Here is a 24,592-nt window from a genome sequence, read left to right on the forward strand (position 1 = left end):
GGCATTCTCAAGTTATTCCTGCCCTTCAAAAATTAGAGACTCCAAAAGTCTGGTTTATCCAGTTGGTTAACCAGGGACAAGAAACATTTAGTATACCAGTTTAGCATCTGATATTTGTACATATTTGTGGGACTAAGCTCATAAGGGGAAGGGTGGCGTATAAGTCCAATAACAAAAATTAAAAATAATCAAAATCTAAAATGAAATCATTTTAGAAGAGGAAAAGAAGAGGAAAAATTAAAGTGGTTGTGTTTTCCTGTTAGTGATGAATCTGAAAGACTGATGTCCAGGTTAAAACCTATTCAGAGTAGACTGAGATTTTAATGTAAAGTTCTGATTAATGTAAAACAAAAATCATTTACAATGTTGAAATTATGCCACACTATACAATTCCTGGTCTAAGTTGTGATCATTTGTTGTAGACACTCTTTGGCACAGTTGCAGGATTCAGTGACTCTTGCCACACAAACCAAATAAAACATTTTGAGGCGGCGTTCCACATGGTTGTAAACCCAAAATGTTTTATTTCCTGTCTCAAGACATTTTATGTGGATGCTGTTCCCTAGTGATCCTTTTTTGAGAACAGTTTTCTGGAAGTGTTTCTTTTGTGAAACCTCTTTAAAATGTTTCCCAAGCTGATCTGCCGTCCCCAGTCTGTCTCGTCAGCACCATTTTGTGAGCTTGCGCCAGCTGTCTCATGCTGAATTTCCATCATTTTTTTTTAAAGTTCAGAAGGTCATGTCTACATGGTTATGTACACGCAACCCCTAGAGCAGTGGTGGCGCGCACCTATGGCATGCGTGCCAGAGGTGGCACTCAGAGCCCTCTTTTTGGTCACATGCACCGTCGCCTCAGTTTGGCCACTCGGCAGTGGCATAGCGCCAGGTGGTGAGGGGTGCGAGGCAAGGGCATTCCAGTGGTGTTTCGGAGCGTTCCGTGGACGTTACAGGGCAGGACGGGGGCGTGGCAGGGTTAGGGTTAGGGTGCATGCATGCCCTGGACAGAGTTTCCCCTTGCTCCGCCCCTGGCACTCAGTCTCTAAAAGGTTCGCCATCACTGCCCTAGAGAATCGCAGCATGGGGCTTTGAAGCCTCATAGTATCAAGTCTACAGATCTGTAAAAAAAACAAACGCGACTACAAAATGGCCACAGGGAGCATTTTCAGAGGGGTGAGCGTGGACAGACAGGATTTTGAAAATGTTTTGCAGAGATTTGCAAAACTTTTTCAGGGGCTTGTGAAGGAAGGGCCAGTGTGGCTCCAAAAAATCAAACCTTTTCTCTCATGCCTAGCGATAAGGACTTTCATTTCAGAGATGTTAACAAACACAGTTTATTGTTTCCTTATGGGTCTTTTGCAAATTTGCAAAGTAGATGAATATAATTACTTCTGTGTTGACCTTCTGAAGAAAAGCTGTTTAGCATACGCTCAAGGGAAATGGTGGCGAATCTGGAATATTATAACTTTTAGTGTTGTTAGTCAAACTGATGAAAGTACTGCAAAATACAATGATCCGGGTAAGAGTAAATTTTCCCTTTCCTGCTCTCGGGCAAAATTACTGCCAATTAAATTTTACATTAACCCCCCTGAGGTCATTATCCCTCTACTGTGCAGGACACGAATAATTCCAGTGCATATATTGCTTTATCAATTAGACATTATGTGAATATAAGCTAAAACATTTTCTTTGCCATTCTAATTTACGTTACCACAGTCTGCTAAACAGTTTATGTAAAATGAGTGAGGTTTCTAATTGAAAAAGTACTTCTATTCAACTACAGCGGAAACCTGTTAGGAAAATAATTGGGTGCACTGGGGGTTATCGGGTCTACTTCATTAGAATCATTTTCTTTGAAAGGGCTTCAGAGCTCTGTGTTGTGCAGGTTAGCATATTTTTGCAGCAATTATATTAATGTAAGCAACATTTTACATTTGCTTCAAGTTCAGAGTCCTTCCGTCTTAGCATGCTTGAAATGTGGCAAATGCATTTTAAATGGCTGTTTATGAAAAACAGTTTGGCTTAATTTGCCAGTTTTTCTCTATTCCTATCCTTAGACCTGTTGATTTTTTACATTCCAGGCAGAGCTCCCAACCCTGGATTCTCAGATTCTTAAGTGCCTCTCTGCCTCTCCATCTTTATTTGAACGCAGAATCTCCTCATCTGTACAGTCTATCCTGGGGGAGGGGGGGCAGTTGATTTGGCTGGGGTCTTTTTAATTCATTTGGGGGGCTTTCTAGAGCAAATATGAACAGCTGCCTTGAACATATTTGGAGAGGCAGGATACAATATGTCTAAACAAGAAGCATGGCAATTGGGGCAATATTATATTGAAATAAACGTGTGACAGCCTGGTTCATTTGTTACTTTTCCTCATAATGTGGGGGAAGGGCAGTCCTTTTTTTAATTTATTTGTTTAACAATAAAATCCGTACAATAAATTCAATACAACATTGTATACATTTTGTTAATTTGTGAGTATAAACATTAAAGAATAAGAAAAAAAGAGCAACAGTTATTTACATAGATATGAAAAGTATTCGTTAACATTAGATTTGATTGTAACTATAATATACATTAAAATATGAAAAAGGCTCAATCAGGTTATTAATTGACAGTCAACATCTAATTTCTTATATTAAAAAAATCTGCTTGTTCATTACCTTAAATTTGACATTTAATAGTTTGTTTTGTTTTTGAGGGGAAAAGGCGGCCTTAAGCCTTGCTCCAGTTTGAAAATTATGGACAAAGATGCGTAAAAACAATAATTTATAACTGACAAAGGAACTGTCTCGAGTACCACAAATACTTACACTTGCAACGCAGTTGTCCGCTCAGTGCTTGGCAGAAGGCAAGTTGAATTGCAGGGAGATTGCAGAGAAGCTGAATGAATTCTTTGCATCTGTCTTCACCCAAGAGGAGGTGAGGAACATTCCTGCACCTGAACCAAGCTTCTTAGGAGGCGAATCCGAGGAACTAGCGAAGATAGTGGTAGACAAGGAAGAAGTTCTGGCAGCCATTGATAAACTAAATGTTACCAAATCCCCTGGCCCAGATTGCATTCATCCAAGAGTTCTTAAAGAGCTCAAGCATGAAATTGCTGATGTTCTCACTTTAATATGCAACTTATCCCTGAAATCAGGCTCCATCCCTGAAGACTGGAAGATGGCCAATGTCACACCAGTCTTTAAGAAAGGATCTAGGGGGGACCCGGGAAATTACAGGCCAGTCAGTTTGACATCTGTTCCTGGTAAATTAGTAGAATCTATCATTAAAGATAAAATTATAAAACATGTAGAAAAGCAAGACCTGCTGAGAAAGAGTCAGCATGGCTTTTGCAGAGGCAAATCCCGTCTTACAAACTTACTAGAGTTCTTTGAGGGTGTAAAGCAGACATGTGGATAAGGGGGAACCAGTGGACAGTGTCTACTTGGATTTCCAAAAGGCTTTTGACAAAGTTCCTCACCAAGAGACTGTTAGAAAACTCAGCAATGAAGGAATAAGAAGTCCTCCTATGGATTAAAAAACTGGTTAAGAAACAGGAAGCCAAAGAGTGGGTGTAAATGGGAAGTTCTACTCACAATGGAGAGATGTCGGGAGTGGTGTCCCCCAAGGACTCCGTTTTGGGACCAGTGCTCTTTAACCTATTCATAAAATGACCTGGAAGTAGGGGTGGGTAGCGTGTTGGCCAAGTTTGCAGATGATACCAAATTATGGCAGGGTGGTGAGAACCACAAAGGATTGCGAAGAGCTCAAAGCCGGACCTTGATAAATTAGGTGAAGTGGGCTCAGAAAGTAGGCAAATGCAGTTCAATGTAGCAAAATGTAAAGTGATGCACATAAGGGCAAAAAAATCCAAACTTCACATACATGCTACAGGGGTCGGAGTGCTATCAGTCACAGATCAGGGAAAGGGATTTAAGAAGCGTCTTAGTTGAAGTAGTTCCATGGGAATGTCAACTCAATGCCATGGCAGCTGTAAAAAAGGCAAAACTCTATGCTGGGGATCATTAGAAAAGGAATTGATAAATAAAACTGCAAAGATTGTCATGCCCTTATATAAAGCAGTGAGATGCTGACACGCGCAGGAGTACTGTGTCCAAGTTCTGAGTAAGCATCTCAAAAAAGGATATTGAGGAGACTAGAAAAAAAGTGCAGAGAGAAGGGCAGCAAGGATGATTGTGCGGACTGGAGCACCTTCCCTATGAGGAGAGGCTGCAGCGTTTAGGGACTCTTTAGTTTGGAGAGGAGGCTGGCTGAGGGGATATGATTGAAGTCCTATAAAATTATGCATGGGGTAGAAAATGTTGACAGAGAGAAATTTTTCTCTCTTTCTCACAATACACACACACTAGAACCAGGGGGCATACATTGAAAATGCTGGGGAAAAATTAGGACTAATAAAAGAAACACTTCTTCCATAGCGTGTGATTGGTGTTTGGAATATGCTGCCACAGGAGGTGGTGATGGCCGCTAACCTGGATAGCTTTCAAAGGGGCTTGGACAGATTTATGGAGGAGAAGTCGATTTATGGCTACCAATCTTGATCCTCCTTGATCTGAGATTGCAAATGCCTTAACAGTCCAGGTGATCGGGAGCAACAGCCGCAGAAGGCCATTGCGTTCACATCCTACATGTGAGCTCCCAAAGGCACCTGGTGGGCCACTGCGAGTAGCAGAGAGCTGGACTAGATGGACTTTGGTCTGATCCAGCTGGCATGTTCTTATGTTCTTATGAATGGCAGGAGTAACACTGTTGAGTTGTCTTCTACCCGTTCTTCTATTTAATCTTGCCCAGTGTTTGTTCAGGCATGGAAGAAAGATTGCAGATTGCAAAACAAGTTGCTTTGCAATCGAGGAATTGAAATCCTGAGTCAATCAATAAACTGAAATCTCTTCTGCACTTCTAATGTTATGGTTGTCGCAGGTGTTCTCCAGCTCAGCATTTGTTTGCTTGTGTCATTTTTTTCCTTGCAACCATTCTGTTGCCTAATAAAGACAGAAGGTGCAATCCCCTAGAAATCTCTAGTGATTCTTTTTCGTTGACATCTTGTTACAGCGATGACACACTCCACTCATTTCCTTTCTCTGTGTGGTTTTCTGTCAAGTGGTGACCCATATGGTTTTCAAGGCAAAATACATTCAGAGGTGGTTTGCCGCTGCCTGCCTCCACGCCATGCCCCTGGTATGGAGATCTCCCATCCAAATACTTGTCAGGGCCGAGGCTGAGATTTTCATTTTCCTAGCAAGTGCTACTAACAGTTTACTTATCCTACCTATACTCAACAATCTAGCTTTGTATACATTACTGATTGGTCCAAGTAATATAGTTCTTAGGAGTGACCACTTTAGACCTGGCTGAACAGCTTACCAGGAAGCATACAAGCCAACACATCATTTGTGGTCTTGATGCATATGGGCCATCTAACTAAAGACACTGCAACAGCCTCAAATGTTAGTTTTGCAAAACCAGTTTTTGGCTGTTATTCATTCATTCATTCATTCATTCATTCATTCATTCATTCATTCATTCATTCATTCATTCATTCATTTATTTATTGGATTTTAAACCGCCCATCCCCGAAGGGCTCTGGGCAGCGTACAGCAGGCCTGCAGCAACAATACATAGTAGCATTAAACACAGCAGGCTAAAAACAACATTTTACACATAAAACTAAGGTAATTTAAAACAATTTACAAATCTAAAACCATAAAACACAGCAGCAGCAATAATATATGTGGCGCCCGATCCCAAGGCCGGGAGGGGACAGTACTAATTAGATGGTATCAGGTGTACCAATGATGGCACGCAACACAAGAGCATCCTAGAGGGGGAGTCCGTGGCTGGCCTCACCAAAGACCCGGTGGAACAGAACTTTTACATACCCTGCGGAATTCACCAAGATCCCGCAAGGCCCGCATCTCTGATGGAAGAGTGTTCCACCAGGCAGGGGCCAGGGCCGTAAAAGCCCTGACCCAGGTAGAGGCCAGCCACATCATGGAGGGGCCAGGGGCCACCAGTAAATTTGCCTCTGCCGACCGCAGAGGCCTACCCGGGACATATGGGGTGAGACGGTCACGAAGGTATGAGGGATAGATTTTGTTTAAAATGGTGATGAAGGTAGTCTTGAAAATCCTCGTTTACTGTTTTAAACAACATCTATCCCACAATCTTTGGAGACAAGGAATCAGGTGTGAGTTCAGTAGCCAGTGGCCCAAGAACAGAGATAATAGCCAGGGGCTGTGTTAACTATCGTCTTAAACCTGGTTGAGTGATACCATAGTTTAATTTGCAAAGTTAATCCTGACTTGCTTGTCACATAGGGATCAGGAAGAAACCATAGTTTTAACCCAAGCTGTTTATAGGTGCAACATTGAACATGGCTTAAACTGTGATTTATTCAAATCCAAATCCAGAATCTTTATTAGGCATAAAACCGGTGTCAAGAACTGTGATTTATATACAACACTATTGCTTAACCTGAGGTAGCCACAGACTCTGTCCATTGACAGCAAAGTATACATAGTTGCTGTATTTTGTATGGATGTGGTTTGTTTTACAAAGAAACAGTCTCCCTGTAGGGGAGGAGGAGTCGCGTGTGAAGACTAGAGGTAATCTTCAGTTAGTTTATAGCACAACTTTACGGCCTTGGCCCCAGCCTGGTGGAACACTCTCCCTCCAGCTGTCCGGGCCCTGCGGGACCTTAATGAATTCCGCAGGGCCTGCAAGACAGAGCTCTTCCGCCGGGCCTTTGGAGTGTCCAGTCGCCCCTCCCCTTTACTGATTTACTTTTACCATTCTTTTGTTTACATCTATGCTACCCTCCTAAGGAGGAATCTGGCCGTTCCCTCTTTTCGGGGAGGCTTTTTAATTAATCGGGTTATGGGACGCCTGTTATTATTGTATTGACCGCTGTTTTAACGATTTTAATGGATTTTAATACATGTAATAATTGTTTATTTTGTTGCAAGTTGGATATATGTTGATGTTGTTGTACACCGCCCAGAGCCCCTAGGGGATGGGGCGGTCTACAAATCTAAACAATAAATAAATAAAAATAAGTAAACTTGAAGAAATACAGGTATTGGCTTTAGTAAGTTTTACAGATGAAGAAAGGGGAATGTTCTGTAACTATAAAGTGACCACTGATAATCACCACTCTATGTACCACCAAAGAATAGATGTGATGCAAAATTAATATTAATTCACGACAACTTTTTTCAATGTATTTTTAGCATCCATGATAACGCTTCTTGATTTTTCCAGACTGAAGGCAGATAGTAGTGAAATCATTTGAGCCTGCTGCTAGTAGCCCAGATCCCAATTTGCATGCAATTGGAAACACTTCAGATATTTCTTTTGTAGGCGCTAGAGCACCTGTGCAAAAAAGGGGGATGGGTGTTCTGCTGCATCACAGATTATATTCCACCACCATGAGAAAAAGTATGGTTTCAGCTGTAGTGTGTAGAATAAGTGCAACTGAAGAGACATGGGGGGGGGGGAGGAATGATGGGGGAACTGAGTTATATGGAATGAATTTATAGAAGACACTTCCAAGGCATAAGGTCTGACCACTGGGAAAAATCTGTAAGCCGCACGTGCGAAAAAGGCGTAGGTGGAGCTACCGCGGGATGGGGGAAAAATGCCCCGGGCACAGGTGCGGGGAGGATGGAGAATCGCTCCCCCACCCCTCCCTTCAGGCAGCCTCCGCAGCCCCCATGGACTGGAACAGGCTGGTCTTTCAACTTTAAAAAGGTAAGTGAGGCATAGGGGGGCGGGGTGCAGGTGCCATTTTGCCCCAGGCACCATTTTCCCTTCCTACAGCACAGGGGAAAGGCCTATATGGAATTCATGCATGAAAAAAATCACTGTGGTTGCAAAACGATGGCTTGTGTTGATCTAGAAAGCACACCACAGATCATTTGTTTGCTGATAATCACTGGAGGAACTCATCAACCTATAGGAAAACATGCATTTCAACAAGGTAGGTTTGTCAGCCACTGAAGTAATGTAGGCTGACTTGAGACAGCATTGGTCCTTGAATAATTGATTACGCCGAAAGGGGTCATTCGCAGTGCACTTAAGCTGTTGATGAAGATCATCTCATCTCTGTGTTTTTGCCTCATATTTTTGTAATTCAGCTGAATTAGCATTGTGTAGCATATGGCTTTTTTAGCTGCATGAATTCCTTTCGATGTAAATGTCAGTAAGCATATACTAGTAGAGTTTCATTTTGCAATTCACAGTGCATGGAATATCAGCCTGAAAGCTCCCCAGACTGTAGACTGCATTATAGCTGAATAAAAGGCAGAAAGGAAGAGATAATGTTCCGGTCTATGTTTCAGTTGAAGTAAGGTTATTGCAGTGAATGATGCTCTTGACAATGAGATTTTTATAGCTTCTCTTTGTGAAAACTGTTGTTATATTTCTGCTGTTGTTCCATTTTTAGTGTAAGCAAGATAGGCTAGCTGCCTTGAAGAGGGAGGCAATCTCATTTTGTTCTAATGCAAAGACCATGTTTCTCTTAATGCCTAAATTATGGGTTGTTGCTGATGTATAGCTTCATATGGAGTCATAAAGTTGGCAGGAACCCGTGGGTCACAGAGTTCAGCCTCCTACGCAAGGCAAAATGACACTAAAACAAGCCCCGAGAAGACTACAGGTGATTTTTTTAGGTTACTAGAAAAATGCAGTTACTTCTTCTTGTAGTTCAGTGTTTTCATATCTCTCATTTGGAAAATAATCTGATATCATAACCATGCTGGCTAGATATCCTCTGATAATTTTCACATCATCATAGGGTTATAACAATTTAGGACATGAGAGAGAAGCTGCATTCTGTTTGTTAATTTTCCTTTTATGGGGACAACGTATGAAGGACTAAGACTTTCCCTAGAGACTTCTGTCCACATGTTGTGAGGGACAATGGAAAAAGTCCCAACTCCCAGAACTCGCGTTCACTCACACACATCCCTCAGCCTACTCCACCTGCAGCACACAGTCTTTCCCAGATCCACCTGCTGACAAGAAGAAGAAGAGGGGGAGGAGGAGGAGGAGGAGTTTGGATTTGTATCCCCCCTTTCTCTCCTCAAAGGTGACTCAAAGGGGCTTACAATCTCCTTGCCCTTCCTCCCTCACAACGAACACCCTGTGAGGTGGGTGGGGCTGAGAGAGCTCCATAGAGTTGTGACTAGCCCAAGGTCACCCAGCTGGGAGTGTACAGGCTAAGTGTGACTAGCCCAAGGTCACCCAGCTGGGAGTGTACAGGCTAATCTGAATTCCCCAGATAAGCCTCCACAGCTCAGGCGGCAGAGCGGGGAATCAAACCCGGTTCCTCCAGATCAGAGTGCACCTGCTCTTAGCCATTGCTCTTAGCCACTACGCCACTGCCCCTCCCCAAACAGACCCCACAATAGACAGTGCCCTTATGCCACTGCCCTTCAGCCACTGCCCAAGATTGCTGCTGCCTTGGGCTGCTGTTGTGGCTGAAGTATCTACCTGGCCCCACCCTTCGCAGGTGTTTCCACTGAGGTTGAAAGGACTGTCACACCCTCTGGCTACAGACTGCAGCTCACCAGGTGCTGCTCTCAGCTCTCCTGGTGGCACAAAGCAGAGTGGTCTGGCAGGCAGGCTGGCTCAACTTAGGATAAGTATAGAGTTTCTGGTCTAGATGACTGCATGTTTTCATCTTTTCCTTATATCCTTGCTTACCCTGACGCTCATACAGACCATGTGTACTATTTTAATTTTTGCTTATTAAGCTTTCTTGTATTTTGAATGCTTTGAACGTGAGCTCTAAGGTAGTGTGGTATAGTGGTTAAGAGTGTTAAACTAGTATCTAGGAGACCCAAGTTTGAATTCTCACTTGTGTCATGGAAGTTAGCTGGGTAACATTGGGCCAGTCACATTCTCTCAGCCAACAGAGGTAGCAATTTAGGAGGTGACCCCTTGGGGTGGTAAACATTATTGAGCTACCTTTAATCTTTAGGTACTTGTGTCTCTGAATCATATATACTGCTATGTTTTTCTCATGGTATAGGTTTTTGTGTTAGTGCCAGAGAATGCAGGCTACAAACAGACCACCTTACATTGGATGGATGAAAGAAAATATACTAGTTTAGGAACAGTGGGTGTGTATGAGGAAAAAGTCTTTCCTAGGTAACAAATAAATAAGGGCACTACATTTCCACTAAATGGCAATTGTGTTTATTTATTTTCCCCCTTCAAGTGGCTCGCTCTAATTAAAAGCCATTTGCAGTACAATTACAACATCACGGATCGAATCATAACAATGCAATGAAAGCAAGAGATACCGTATTATGTAAAAGGTTAGCCATGGTGGCAATTACTCACTTCTAGCCAATCACCACACATGACTCACTGCCAGCCAATCACCACACGCACAGAGCTGTGGGTGGGGCTTACCAAAACAGGTGAAAAACAAAACAGTGGAGTACGGTGGTTACTCACTCTCTCACATGTTTGTCCTTCTCCCCCACCGCTGAATAATTACTGTCATTGTACCATCAATAGCTGCCTGAGGAGGGACAGGCGCTTGGGAGGGTCGTGACTGCAGGCAGTTGCAACTGCGCTCTTAACTGTTACATGGCGATACAGGTGTCCGGGAAGAGGAGCAGGCATCCACTTTCGGGAGGAGAGGGAGGAGGGAGCTGGAGCTGGTGACACGGGGTCAAGGACGGAGGTAAGGCAGGAGAGGTTACCACTATGTCGCTTTTTATATTTGTTGTTTTTAAAGATTGTATCTCCCTTATCTTCCACGGAGCTCTAGATGCCACACGTCAGGTTCCCAGAAGGGCTTCCTACCCCAGAACTGACTGATCCCTTATCTTACGTGCAGTTTCCCTATCATGTACTGTCAGGCCACTCCATGGGAAGATGACAGCAGTCATCGAGCTCATCTTTGAAACTGAATTATGTTCCGTTCGGTGTTTGCAAAGAGCTTGTGATTTTTGCATTCCTGTCTAAAGCTGGCAGTGATTGGAAACAGGGATTTTAGTGGGCTACTTCTGGCTTTGTCAGTATTTCTGAGATTACATTCAAAATATTGGGCAAACAGCTAAGTAGGAACGATCTGGGGATATTTCATGCAATCCTTACTCTTTGCATAGCAATATTCACAGAGTGAGTGGCATCCCTGACATACGGATGGTTGTGAGAGATGATGGCAGCACTCAGAGGACCGGTTCATGGGAAACTCGCTAGGAGGAAGGAAGCGCTTAACGGAGCCAATGGCCATAAGAAACGTTAGCCAGAAAAGGAGACAAAATTGGCCTCGTGTGTGGGCTGAATCTGAAATAGGTTTGCTGGAGAAGCTCAGAGAGTGCTTTTAAACAGCCGGTCCTTCCTGCTAGAAAGAACAGTGGCAACAGTCACTTGTAATTTTCTGACGGATTTGTTGAAAAACCGGCAATAAAAATCTAATAGAGAAAAAAAAACCCTTATGCTATATAAGTAGCATCAGTTGTACTTGCGTGGTGCAGCGGTAGGAAGAAACTGCCTTATCACAATCCTTGCCAATTGTATAGCCCTTCCAGTATGCAAGATACAAGTGTTTATCCCATTCCTCTGAACACCCATCCTGAAAGGTGGGCCATCATATCCCCATGACTTAAGCTCTTTACCCAGTCAATATGTGTACTTTATGTATCTGTGGCTCCTTCCGCACATGCAGAATAATGCACTTTCAAACTGCTTTCAATGCTCTTTGAAGCTGTGCGGAATAGCAAAATCCACTTGCAAACAGTTGTGAAAGTGGTTTGAAAACGCATTATTCTGTGTGTGCGGAAGGGACCTCTGAATGATTACATAGGTTTGGAAAAATACATCACTGGTGCTTCTTTTTAACACTTTCTTCCTGATTTTATGTTGAATAAATGGATAGACCTCCCTTCTTTTCTTTTGGTGGTGGTATAATGCTCATTCATTCACTGGATGTCATTATAACATTTCATTGTTACTGTCAGTATAGATGACCACCGTCTAGTGATAGAAAGTTGTATTTCATGGAATTGTCCTGCTAGTGGAAGTGTTTACATTAGTGAAGCCTCCTTCTGCCAGAGGAAAGCACACCTGCTTATGCCGCAGATCTGTAGGAGCCAACCCACTACCAACAAAAAGAGGTCTATGGAACAAATGGAAGCCATCAAATTTCAGTTTGGTTATGTAATATTCAAACAAGTCTTCCTGGGAAGCTAGAAGAAACTACGAGGAACCATCAGGGTTGGGGAGTATTCTAGGAAGAGTGACTGATCACTTCAGAAGGAGGAGGAGGAGGTGGAGGAGGAGGAGGAGTTTGGATTTATATCTCCCTTTTATCTCCTGTAGGAGACTCAAAGGGGCTTACAATCTCCTTTCCCTTCCCCACCCCCAACAAAAACCCTGTGAGGTGGGTGGGGCTGAGAGAGCTCCGAAAAGCTGTGACTCACTCAAGGTCACTCAACTGGCATGTGCTGGAGTGCACAAGCTTAGTCTAGTTCACCAGATAATTCTCCCCAGCTCAAGTGGCAGAGTGGGGAATCAAACACAGTTCCCCAGATTAGAGTGCACCTGCTCTTAACCACTACACCACACTGGCTGTCAGTTTCAGTTTAGCAATGGAGGTGGATTTGGAATCTGGAGCATTCAGAGTACAAACGTCTCCATTCAGAAAATTCTGCTCTCTCTGAGCTCATAAAACCTTTACCCCACCGTAAGGCAGACCCAGACCTCTCCAAATTTGAGTGTGGTCTCTAATGAAGTTTGTGCTGTCCCCACCGCTAAATAACCCCCTCTGCCAGTCCCTTCCCAAACAATAAGAAGCCCTTCTAAAAGTCGAGGCTGCAACAGTTGATAGGATGGGCTTTCTAGAAACAGGAAAGATCTCCATTAGTGCTCAGGATCCACAGCTGAAATCACACTTCCGAGTGCATTGTCTGGATTGGAGTGAGCTTCTTTACCATCAGCCTTATTGTTCAAGAAGCAAAGCTGCCTCCTTCCGCTCACTTTTTCTGAGTTTTTTAAAAAGAAAATAACTGAGCTTCTTTTTCCTGAGAATTCTCTGGGAGAGATTAAGGGGGGGGGGGGGAGAGAGAGAATGGATTCTGAAGAGGGTCAGGAGAAGGGAACTCACCTGTCCTTTGTGTTAATGCAAACTATCAAAAACTTTTATGGAATACAGATAAGGCATTGGTGGCGAACCTATGGCACGGGCGCCAGTGGTGGCACTTGTAGCCCTCTTCGTGGGCACGTGCACAGGGTTCATCATGGCGGGGGGCGATAGGTAACCCTGTTAAGTTCTGTTAAACCCCACTGATTTTCATGGGAAGAACTAAAGCACAATCCTTTACATGGGAGTAAGCTCGGTTGCTGGCAATAGGGCTTGCTTCTAAACCCTCCTAGGGTTGTGGTTCACCCATTCAAAACATTGCACGGATGCTTCAAAGCAAAGCCACCGACTACCACCAAGCTTACTCCTGAGTAATGCGCACCTTGGAGCCAACCGTTTTTTCTAAACTAAAACCTCAGTATTCAGGTTAAATTACCGTGTTGGCACTTTGTGATAAATAAGTGGGTTTTGGGTTGCAGTTTGGACACTCTGTCTCAAAAAGGTTCACCATCACTGAGATAAGGTGTATAACCCCGTTGGGGTCCCCTCCTTTAAAAGGCAGTTTAAGCTGGTTGTTTAATACCCCTGACTGAGCTTAAAATATTGTTTCCTGAGTTCCAACTTGGAGAAGTGTCTGCTGCTTCAGACCATCCTGTTGCTGGCTTCGAACATCAACATTGCTCAAATAATCAATGTACTTCCTACACCATTTTCAGTGAATTAAAAGGCTTTACACTGAACTTCTCTCCTTTCCTTTTGATTAGTGGTTTGTTTTCCCCTTGCCAAATATTTCACCTAGCCCGGTTTGCCGGTATCCACATGACATGTTAAAAATGTTAGACGGAAGGCACATTTTGTCATTGGGAGGTAGACCAGCTTCTGTCTGATGCTAATTTAATGCACTCGGCCTCGCAGAAGAGATTCCACTCATGTTATCTGAAAACGTGCAAACAGCAGCGTGGTTTGTGGAAACGACCCCATGGAATTTTGACCAGTCGAGTTCACAAATTAGGGCCAAAATATATTCTCCATCTCGCCCCTGTGTCTCCCAGAAACGTATTCTCATGCAGGGACCAAAATGACATTCCATTGATTTTAGCAACCAAAGATATGCCATTGCAGTCATGAAAATCCTTGCTAGCTGCTGGACATTCTTGCTGAAAATGCTTCCCTGGGAAAAGTCTGTCCACGCTACAGGTAAAGTTTTGAAAGTCTGAACCTGACAGAAAGCCCACTGAAATCTGTAGATGTCAGATTTTAGTGCTTACTTTAACCCCAGCGATTTTTTTTAAGGGAATGCTTTACTTTTCTAGAGTATAGTATGTTTTTCCTGAATTATTTAGTCCGCTAAACAGATTTGTTTTGATTGCAGCAGCTCTCTCCCGGTTAATAAAAACTGTTTTGCTTGCTAACAGCCTCTTATATACAGAAGTAGGTCACTGAAAAATCTGTCCACCCTATATCTTTCCAGTTAAACCTCTAAAGATTTCCCTGTTGCACCAGCACGGATTAAGGTTGAGTTGCCAGTGTTAACTGTGACTTAAAGCAGGAAAAAAAGGGCTCTTGAATCAAGCGACTGTTGCCAGTTATTTTAATTATTCACAGTTTTGTTCATAGCTGATTGCGGGTTTTTTTTGCATATCCTCTTCATTAGCAGTGGGCTAGAAGGGAAAAGAGAGCAAATAAATCCCCAGACTGCTTGCTTCCTCCATGCCACAACCTTAAGCAAACAATGCTGGCATTTAGACTCTTTCCGCAAGGGAACGGGCTTGTGAAGTTTCCCTGTTGCCTCTACAGCTGCCCGTGCAGTTCAGTGGCACTGGGAGTTGGCAGGTTTCCCTCCATTTCCTATGCCCCACTGATACACTGGTGTCTTTTTTTCAAGTTTTGTTCAAAATGGTAACTGACACACCCAATGTTCTATTATACAGCAGTGTGTCAATTACCTTTTTTTTAAAAAAAACCCTCAAAAATTCCCCCTGATGGCATGGGGCAGGATAGCTCCCTTGGGAAGTGGGGCCAGAAAAATGAGGCTGACCAGGAGAATCCAGTCGTTCTTGCCCTCGTATCCCCGTTTTGTTGTGATCTTTCTCTAAACATCATAGCAAAGGAGGTTTGGAAAAAATGGGAGCATCCATCCCCGGGGCAATCCATCCACTTGTGTGCAGACTTGTAGCTGGTATGTTGTGAAAGTCTCTTTTACTGCTCCTTGCTTTGGGGCTGTTACATCAGGGTCCCCTCATATTGAGGGGCCCGCCGTCCCCCCTTTTGGGGGGTAGGTTTTAAATTGGGGTTTTGGACGCCCTGTCTATTTATGTATTAGCTGTTTTTGCTGTTTTTATGAGTTTTAAGTTATTTTATTGATGATGTGGGATGAAGTCTATGTATTTATATTTTATGTATGACTTCCTCCTGCCTGACGTTGAATTGAATTGTGTTGTTCACCGCCCGGAGCCCTTTGGGGATCAGGCGGTATAAAAATTGAAGGAAGGAAGGAAGGAAGGAAGGAAGGAAGGAAGGAAGGAAGGAAGGAAGGAAGGAAGGAAGGAAGGAAGGAAGGAAGGAAGGAAGGAAGGAAGGAATGAATGAATGAATGAATGAATAAATAAATAAATAAATAAATAAATAAATAAATAGGATTTAATATGCCTCGTTTTGCACAGTGAACCGGTAACCTTTGCCCTTGATACCCTAGTTTTGTGCAGTCGTTTTACAGGGAGGGGAAACTCAAACGTGCAGCTTCCTCCACCTGCTATCTGAAATGATCCAGGGTCGTCAACGCCCACCCAGTTGGCATTCCGATTCTGTGTTGCAGCTCTTAACTTAAAAGATCTGCAAACATGTTTATTGTCTACTGTACTGTTATATAACGCAGGGGAGATGATACAACTAAAACCCACACTGATTCACATTTTTCAAATTGAAACTATTACTCATTTGGATAAGTGTGTGATGGTCCCCCACAGCTGTCAAATATTCATCAGGGTTTTTTTTTTCTGCTGTACTGTTGTTCCCCACCAGATGTTTTCAGCTGCATCCATGTAAATGGATGATTACCAATGCAGAGTAGAGTGCGCTAGCATGAATACTTGTGTCTGTCCCCATGCATGCGCACCCTGTCTCCCTTTTATATATCTATACATCAGGTCTTAGATGTCATAGCGTGCATATAAAGTAAAACTCCCAATCAGATAAGCAGTCGGAGAGGAGTGGAAGGAGATGAGATTGCATTTGATTATGAGGCTGGCAGCAGATGTTCTACACAAATCCAGCTCACTGCATCCAGTCAGTTTCCATGGTGATGGAATCGGTAATTGTTAAGCTCAGCCGCTCTCCCTTCTCTTCTCCCTACAAGGTGGAAGCTGGGAGAGAATCCGAACCCTCCCTAAACCATTCCTCGGCCCTAAAAATATAGCAGGAAGGCTAACGTGGGAAGGGTTGCGCTTCGAGAAGAGGCTCTGTACTCCCCCCCCCCCCCCAATCCTTTGATATTAGGAGCGATGCTCTCCTCCTAGGAAATATGGGCTCTGAAGATGCTAAATAAACGGGCAGGAGTTTCCCTGAAAAAAAGAAGGCTTGCTGATTGGCTGTTGTTTGCGAGGTGCTTGCCAATCGGAGCACAACTGGGCATCGGCACTCTAAACATAAGCAAAGCTACATGCTTATTCTTTTTGACTCGAGCTGTGTACGCCAGGCAAAGGTGTGCAAAGGAGCTCATTAAAGAGATTCATCCGAAGCCATCTGCTGCGCGAGAATACCGCTCTTTCTGCAGAAAAAGCATTAAGTCATTCCCTTGCTGTAGTACCAGAGGGAGGCTGGTTGTCGTGAATGATGGAGCCACAGGATTTCTGTAAGTAAATATCCGTGGATTGTGTTTTTTATCCTGCTCTTTCAGCCTGAATTTGGGATCAGCCCCAAACTGGCAACAGCTGCAAAATTCCTTGAAGGTTTTAGTGGTGTTTTAACATGTAGCAAGAGACTTTTGTTCATGGTTCTAGATTTACATAAGTACAATAATTATCAGTTAGCTAACTGGCACTGTCTTTGATTTGCCACCTTCGTGAGGACGTTAAAGATAAAGGCAATTTTCTTTCTTCACTTTTAAAATTCACACTTCGTTGAATGGTTTTGTCAATTTGAGAAAGTTAACCTTTCATTCCAGATCATGTGGAATTAAATTTTTAAAACGGAATGCTTCCTTAATGAGATTTGCAGTGTTCATATTATCAAGTCACAGGTTTTCCAATATTTGTTTTAATAGTAACAACAATAATAATAATAATACACAGAGCACAAAATGATATCTTTACGTTGATCCCTGTGAATTCTCATTGCATTCTGTTTCCAGTTGCTTAAAATCTTCCAAATAAGAAATGAGACTTTGTATTTGTGTTGCAATCCTTGAATTGGGGACCACCTGTTTCAGCTCCAATGAATTTCTCCAGTGTCTTTCTTGTGTGGGCTGGAAACTGGAACTTAACTCTCTTGCCTTATCAGCTCAAAGTCGAAAGTGCTAGCTGCTTTTTGAGAACCCATATGACAAATCTCCTCCTTCCTCGAGATATATTGGCTTCTACCCAATGTTCTCTGTTCGGTCCAATCTTTGTTCTGTGCTAGGAAGTCTGTGTTGTTTACAGGTCTTCAACCTTTCAGAACACACAAAAAAGAGATAGAAAAGGAATAGTATGGGTCAGAAAAAGTTTGTATGTTACTGTTCTGGCTGCCTGCGGTTCTCAGTGATTATGGCTCTCAGTGATTACATGGGATGCGAAAAGCTTTGCAAAGCACATAGTTTCTCATTATCAGTTTCGGAACAGTGTGATGCTCTTTGCCCTGAGCTTATACATTCTCTCACATGGCATTGATTTTTCCACCTTTGTTTCTAATGCACTTGTTTGGTCCAGGTCAGGGGTAGGGAACCTGCGGCTCTCCAGATGTTCAGGAACTACAATTCCCATCAGCCTCTGTCAGCATGGCCAATTGGCCATGCTGGTAGGGGCTGATGGGAATTGTAGTTCCTGAACATCTGGAGAGCCGCAGGTTCCCTACCCCTGGTCCAGGTAATACCCACCCACATTGTGAAAGGCGAGCATGCTACTATGAATGAAGTCTGATCTCAGATGAGCTACTGAATATTTACATTGTGGTTCTCTGTACACTAAGTGAAACAGAAGATTTAATAGGGGACGTGCGGAATACTTCTGTACGAATGTTTAAAGAGAAAAGGGGTCTTTTTTAGATTTGTATTTGGCGTGTAGCGCGATCACTTCTGCTTGTAAATCCCAGATGTTCTTCATTCACCTTTTGTCTAGCTGTTACAGGATACCTAAAGATAGCAGGTCACTAGCATAGATAAAAATAAGGTTGGTGTCTTGGCTTCCACTGGAGAATGTAAGATGTAACTCGGATGTGTTGAAAATTCACAACTTGGCATAAGATACAGTGATTTGATCAGCCCAGTAACTTTGCCGATCCACTTCCTTGCCATTGACCATTCTGCCACAGGTGGTGTTCTAAGCAGAGAAACAACACACCACCTGGACATGCCTTCAGACTCTCTTGTGATGAGATCTTGCATTCATTGTGGCTACCAGTAATGATCTCTAGATGTACAAATGGTGCTCAGCACTGTAAATTAGGCACCTTTCACTAACATTAAAACCAACAGGCATCTTTAAATGCACAACCTGGCTGACCTTTCCACCTCTGTCTATTTGTCATGACTAAGAAAAGATTGTCACAATAAATAGCACAAGATATATTTAGTTGCTTCTTGCTGATGCTCTAGGGATGTGATTGCAACAGACTATAACTCCGTCACTTTCAGTGACTGTCGATAACCAAATACTGTTTGACTGCTAGAATCCTTCTGTTTCCCATAATCTTGTTGGAAGGGATTTGTTTACTCACCTATTTCTGTTCATTTAATAGCTGAACAGCAAGGGAATCGAAGGAGAATGCTTTTAACTGCTAAGCTTTCTGATCATGAGTACCTTGTTGGTTTCCAGGCGTGCCAGTTTGTTACAACTGTCAGTGTGGGATTGAATGTCACCATTAAGAGATTTATTTGCTATCACTGCAGATTGTGGTGGATCATAGTCCAGCTTCATCAGCATTAAGGGTTTCAGAAAGCTGGGGGACTCATACAAGTGTGAAAGCTTGGCAAAAACATTGGAATACACCTAATCTGAAGGGAGGCAGGTCTGTAGAATCCCTTCGTTGCCTTGAATTTGTGTGCAAAACTCAATGGCAAACTCAGTTGTCAGACATTTAGGGCCAGATTAAGATAGAAATTGGCACGGACTCTGGTTTGCCATCAATAACTCTTTTTTTCAATGATTTTCATTTTTCTTGCCTTCCCTGAATGAAGAGGTTGTACAAAGCGGAGCATCACAGAATGTTACTAGCTGTTGGCTTGTCCCAATGGGCGTTCAATTCTGTGCATTTCTTGCTTGCAGCCATTCATGTGAGTTTCTCAAAATAGTTTTGAAGGCTGACTTCCATATGTGTAATGCTCAGCTGTCCTTCACATTGGCATCATCTTTGGAAGTACGGGCACACTGTGATATATTCCCTGAAGAACATCCAGAGAATTCAGCTGATACATTCTTCTTCTTCTCCTCCTCCTCCTTCTCTTCTTCTTCTTCTTTTCTTCTCCTTCTCCTCCTCCTCCTCCTCCTCTTCTTCTTCTTCTTGGAATGCATTTGTCTTTTGATTAGTTACGTAGCAGATTGAAGGCTGGATAGTGCCAGGTTTTACTATACCTCATTTTCTTCTAGAATTTAAAAAAAATATTAATAACATGATATCCCTTCATATCAAAGGATATGCAGTGTGAGCCAAATTACTAATGTCCAGGGTGGTGTAGTGGTTAAGAGCAGGTGGATTCTAATCCAGAGAACCGGGTTTGATACCCCGCTCTTCCACCTGAATGGTGGAGGGTTATCTGGTGAACCAGATGTGTTTCTTCACTCCCACTTTCCTGCCGGGTGATCTTGGGCTAGTCACTGTTCTTCAGAACTCTCTCAGCCCCACCTACCTCGCAAGGAGAGGAAGGGAAAGGATCTTGTAAGCCATCTTGAGTCTTCTTACAGGAGAGAAAGTGGGGTATAAATCCAAACTCTTCTTCTTCTTCACTTCAGAAAGAGAAGACAACAAGATCATGTATTCAGAGTGCAATCCGAAGATCACTTTCCTAGGAGTAAGTCCCGTTGAATAAAGATGAATAGGATTCTGAGTAGACCTGCTTAGGATTGACTCTTCTATGACAATCTGAAGAATATATTTCATTTTAAGAATAGCTGAAGAATTCAAACGTTTGGAGAGTACAAACTGTACAGTGCAAGCTGTCGTTTTAATTAGAGGAAGATACATGACTGACAGATGCATCACTGAAAGACCATATTCAGGTGGAGTCGTTGTTTGCCAGTCTCCTGTAACAATCAATGCGTGGTTACTTAGCGTTGCCCCCCTGTTGACTCGGTCCAGGCTCAGAACGTTTATAAGGAGAGTTTATGCCTGACCTGTGCTGGATGGTTTTCATAGGATCTAATTTATTTATTTGCCATCTTGTGTTCTTAGTGAGTTTTAGTGTTAGGTATAGTGCAATTGGCCATGCTGGCAGGGGCTGATGGGAATTGTAGTCCATGAACATCTGGAGAGCCGCAGGTTGCAGACCCCTGTGAATTTTATGTATTTGTACAGTTGTTTTAAAATGTCTGTATGCTGCCCTGAACCCAAGGGAGGGCGCGATATAAAGTTAATAAAATAAAAATTCTGTTTCACAAGTTTTTAGAGGAATTCTTGTGTGATTTTTTTTTTTTTTGCATTCTCGGGAATTCTCAGGAAATCACGGGTGATTTTTTTTCATGATATCTACTTGCTCACGTGCTACTTATTGCCTTTTGATACCTTCTCTCCCCTTCCTCTGCTTGCTAGGACTGGAATGCTGAATGAACCAAAAGATTATAAGAATTCAGCACTTTGCCGCCTGGACAGCAACCGTTTCACTTTTAAATTCCAGATGCCCGTCTCATAATCCAGTTTGTAGAAGGATGTGCCATCACACCAGATAAATACTTTAGTGAAGCAGTGAAGAAAGCAGCTTGCTCTAGATCAGAGGTGTCTAGCTCTGGCCCTCCAGGTGTTTATGGACTATGATTCCCATCAGCCCATCAGCTGTTTGCTAGAAAGTTTGCCTTCTAGGTGCAGCCCCCAAATTCCCCATTCTTTACCCTGAGAGTTCCTGAGAGCAGATAACCAGAAACACATGGCTACTGATGAGAACAGCAAGCCCACTTCTTCTCATCTTTTGCTATGGGAAGCATCTCATAAAACAAAATGCATGAGAGATCATCGTACTCCTACAGGCAGTAACCAATGAAATGGTCTCAGGAGCAGGGAAATGTAAGGACTGACAACATCAAGTCATGCAGTTTGTTTTGCTGTATATTACTGTGGAGGAGGAAGAGTCTTGGCAATCTTGTGTTCTGCAGAAGCCTGAAAACGCTCCAATTAGCACAACGCTTGTTTCATTCTGGTTTTCTTCAGAGTATTAATCCGAAAAATTCTGCCCTTCTTTAAATTTTGCCGAACAATAAGTATTGTCACAGTAGACAAGAGGAAGAATCCAGTAGCACTTTGAAGCCTAACAAAATTTCTGGCAGGATATGAGCTTTTGTGAGTCACAGCTCACTTCTGTGACTAACGAAAGCTCATATCCTGCCTGGAATTGTGTTAGTTTTTAACTTGCTACTGGACTTTTGCTCTTTTCCTCAGCTACAGATTAACAGTTACCCATCGTAATCTCGCTCAATAATAAGAATTGTCCATTCTGACAGTTTTTACAGCTCTGCGATTGTTCCTGCATTCTCTTGACGTTCTCTGCAGCATGCAAAAGAGAGTTTCTTGGTAGTTGCTCAGGAGCGGTCTAGAACTAGCAGCCCCCAGACTCTTCCTTCCACTCAGCTGTCATTTACAAGTAGAATACCATTCATCGCAGAGCTCAGAGAGCATTTTTGCAGCTACCAGCTTCGTTTCCTTAATTTTTTTCTTCAGCTGTTATTTGCATGCGTCTTAAATATTGTGGGAGCAAACAAACGACAAAACCCAAGTAAGGAAAACATATCACATCATGTTAACGCTGTTTGGTGGATTAATAACATAATAGGAATCAAACCGCAAAATGACTCATTCCTTTTTTTGTAAGTTGGACATTATTGGAACTTCTTGATTCTGCCCATTTTAATGAGCATCTGTTGTCCTCCTCACTCTAAGTCTAAGAGATCATCAGTAGTGGGTCATGGCCCCCAAAGAGTGCCTGTAATTCCAAATTCAGTATGAGCAGATAAAGCAGAATTAGAGCTTTCCCCATAAATTTTCTAAAAATGAAGGACAGATGGGACAAGGGAAAAAGGCACCCTTTCTCCTGTCAGCAGTCTACACAGGCAACCAAAAATACCTCTTAGCACCCGATTTATCTTTGCCAGAACGCAGAACATTCACTGTTGATGGTTATTGAGTGTGATTTGCTTGGTTTCTTCAGGCAAAAAACTCCAGGAGCTGTTGCTATTTGAGGATTGATAAACAATTCCTTCCTCTTTCCATTGAAGAGTGTGGTGGTGAGCTTTAAATTGTCTTGGTATGCTGATCTCACAGGGCTAATAGGAATCGTAGTCAGTGAACATCTGGAGGACCAGTGTTGGACACCCTTATACTAGGCATTTAACCTCAGCAGGGATTGTATCCAACCAGCTTTTTCACTCAGTGTCACCTAATGGCACCAGCAGTGGCATAGTGGTTAAGAGCAGGTGTAGTCTAATCTGGAGGAACCGGGTTTGATTCCCCACTCTGCCACTTGAGCTGTGGAGGCTTATTTGGGGAATTCAGATTAGCCTGTGCACTCCAACACATGCCAGCTGGGTGACCTTAGGCTAGTCACAGCTCTACAGAGCTCTCTCAGCCCAACCTGCTTCACAGGGTGTTTGTTGTGAAGGGGGAAGGGAAAAGAGTTTGTAAGCTCCTTTGAGTCTCCTTACAGGAGAGAAAGGGGGGATATAAATCCAACTCTTCTTCTTCTAATTTCCCTTCTTTCTTTAACTCCATGGCTTTTGCCCTCTGGGGGAAAAATGGCGAGGCTTTGGACTGTTTTGACATGTTCCACACAGATAGTCTATACTTTTTTGAAATATTTATCTGCCTGTCTTTCTCCTGAGCATCTCAAGAGCCATGGCAAGGCTACATGTGTGTTGGACCCCCAGATTTCTGGCAATGTAGAGGTATTCGTTTTAGTTGATTTTTAAGGGAATTTCTAGCTTGAGCGCTCATAATAAAAAAGAAGTCTGAGTTGTGTCTGCTTTAGAATCTAAGGTGAATCTAAATGGAATTTTCCATTATCTAGGCTTGATGTTTCCTGTTGAAGATCTCTGGTAGGAGCTCAGGCAGCTTTTAAGGGTATATTACATAACTGGATGAACAATGTTATCTTTAAGTACAAGGAATCATAAGAGACTTTCATGCAGTTGGAAAGATTGATCCACTGGGGTTCAGGCATTTGTCATCCTATTTTTGAGCTAATTTAATTTTTACTGGGAAACAAAAGGGCAGTTGTTAATGCTGAAGCCTTGAATGAAGCAAACTGGTCAAATATCCTTTGAGCTGATGAACTGCCACCTGCTTTTTCATTGCCACTGATGAAGTATCGTCATATGAGTCTGGTAACACAATTGAGTATCTTCCCCGCTCCCGCCCCTGTGAAGTTATAAAATGTACTCCATAGAATGTAATTTAGCCAAAGTACCTTTTGTGGGTTCTTACTTGAAAGCACAGTTCCAAGGAGATGTTAGATTCCGCACAAAGGATTTTTCAGCAGGCTCTCAAATATTAGTAACCGACTGTTCTGACCCGCGAGAGCCGCTTGAGATTTGCTTTCCCAAGAAAGTATGTCTCACATCTTCTCACCTCAGATTAAAATAAAATGAAACCCTTACCTGTAGCACTGCTGATTTATTCAAGTAGATATCCAGTAGAAGGGGTGGCTAAAAGCTGGGGGTGGAGAGAGAAGAAGTTAATGGTTATCAGTTTTACAAAAGGAGCGTACACTTGGAGCCTAGGAATAAATGGAGGCACCTTCATGCAGCAAGCTCTCAGCACTGAAGTGCAAAGTGGGCCATGAAAGAATATTTTGATACCCCCTCACCCCACTCCATCCTTGCTAAAATAGCTGAATTGGAAGACAAACACCAATCGTTGCCACACCTCCTGTGCACCCTTTCAAATTTAATTATGATGAGATAGGAGGAGGAGGAGGAGGAGGAGGAGGAGGAGGAGGAGGAGGAGGAAGAGGAAGAGGAAGAGGAAGAGGAAGAGGAAGAGGAAGAGGAAGAGGAAGAGGAAGAAGAAGAAGAAGAAGAAGAAGAAGAAGAAGAAGAAGAAGAAGAAGAAGAAGAAGAAGAAGAAGAAGAAGAAGAAGAAGAAGAAGAAGAAGAAGAAG

At 42.9% G+C, this 24,592-nt stretch overlaps 1 protein-coding gene across 2 annotated transcripts in view; it reads left to right on the forward strand.

The window, feature by feature from the left end:
* Positions 1-24,592, forward strand: part of ELMO1 (engulfment and cell motility 1) — a 395,692-nt gene that overhangs the window by 294,499 nt on the left and 76,601 nt on the right. The window contains exon 1 of one of the 2 annotated variants that reach the window (XM_048510559.1): positions 16,442-16,951. The exons of the other annotated variant lie outside the window; for it this stretch is intronic. The gene's annotated coding sequence lies outside the window, so the exon portion shown is untranslated. Of the gene's footprint in view, positions 1-16,441; positions 16,952-24,592 lie in introns of those variants that run through there. 2 annotated transcript variants of the gene reach the window in all.

The sequence above is a fragment of the Sphaerodactylus townsendi genome, linkage group LG11, assembly GCF_021028975.2.
Source record: "Sphaerodactylus townsendi isolate TG3544 linkage group LG11, MPM_Stown_v2.3, whole genome shotgun sequence".
Taxonomy (NCBI): domain Eukaryota; kingdom Metazoa; phylum Chordata; class Lepidosauria; order Squamata; family Sphaerodactylidae; genus Sphaerodactylus; species Sphaerodactylus townsendi.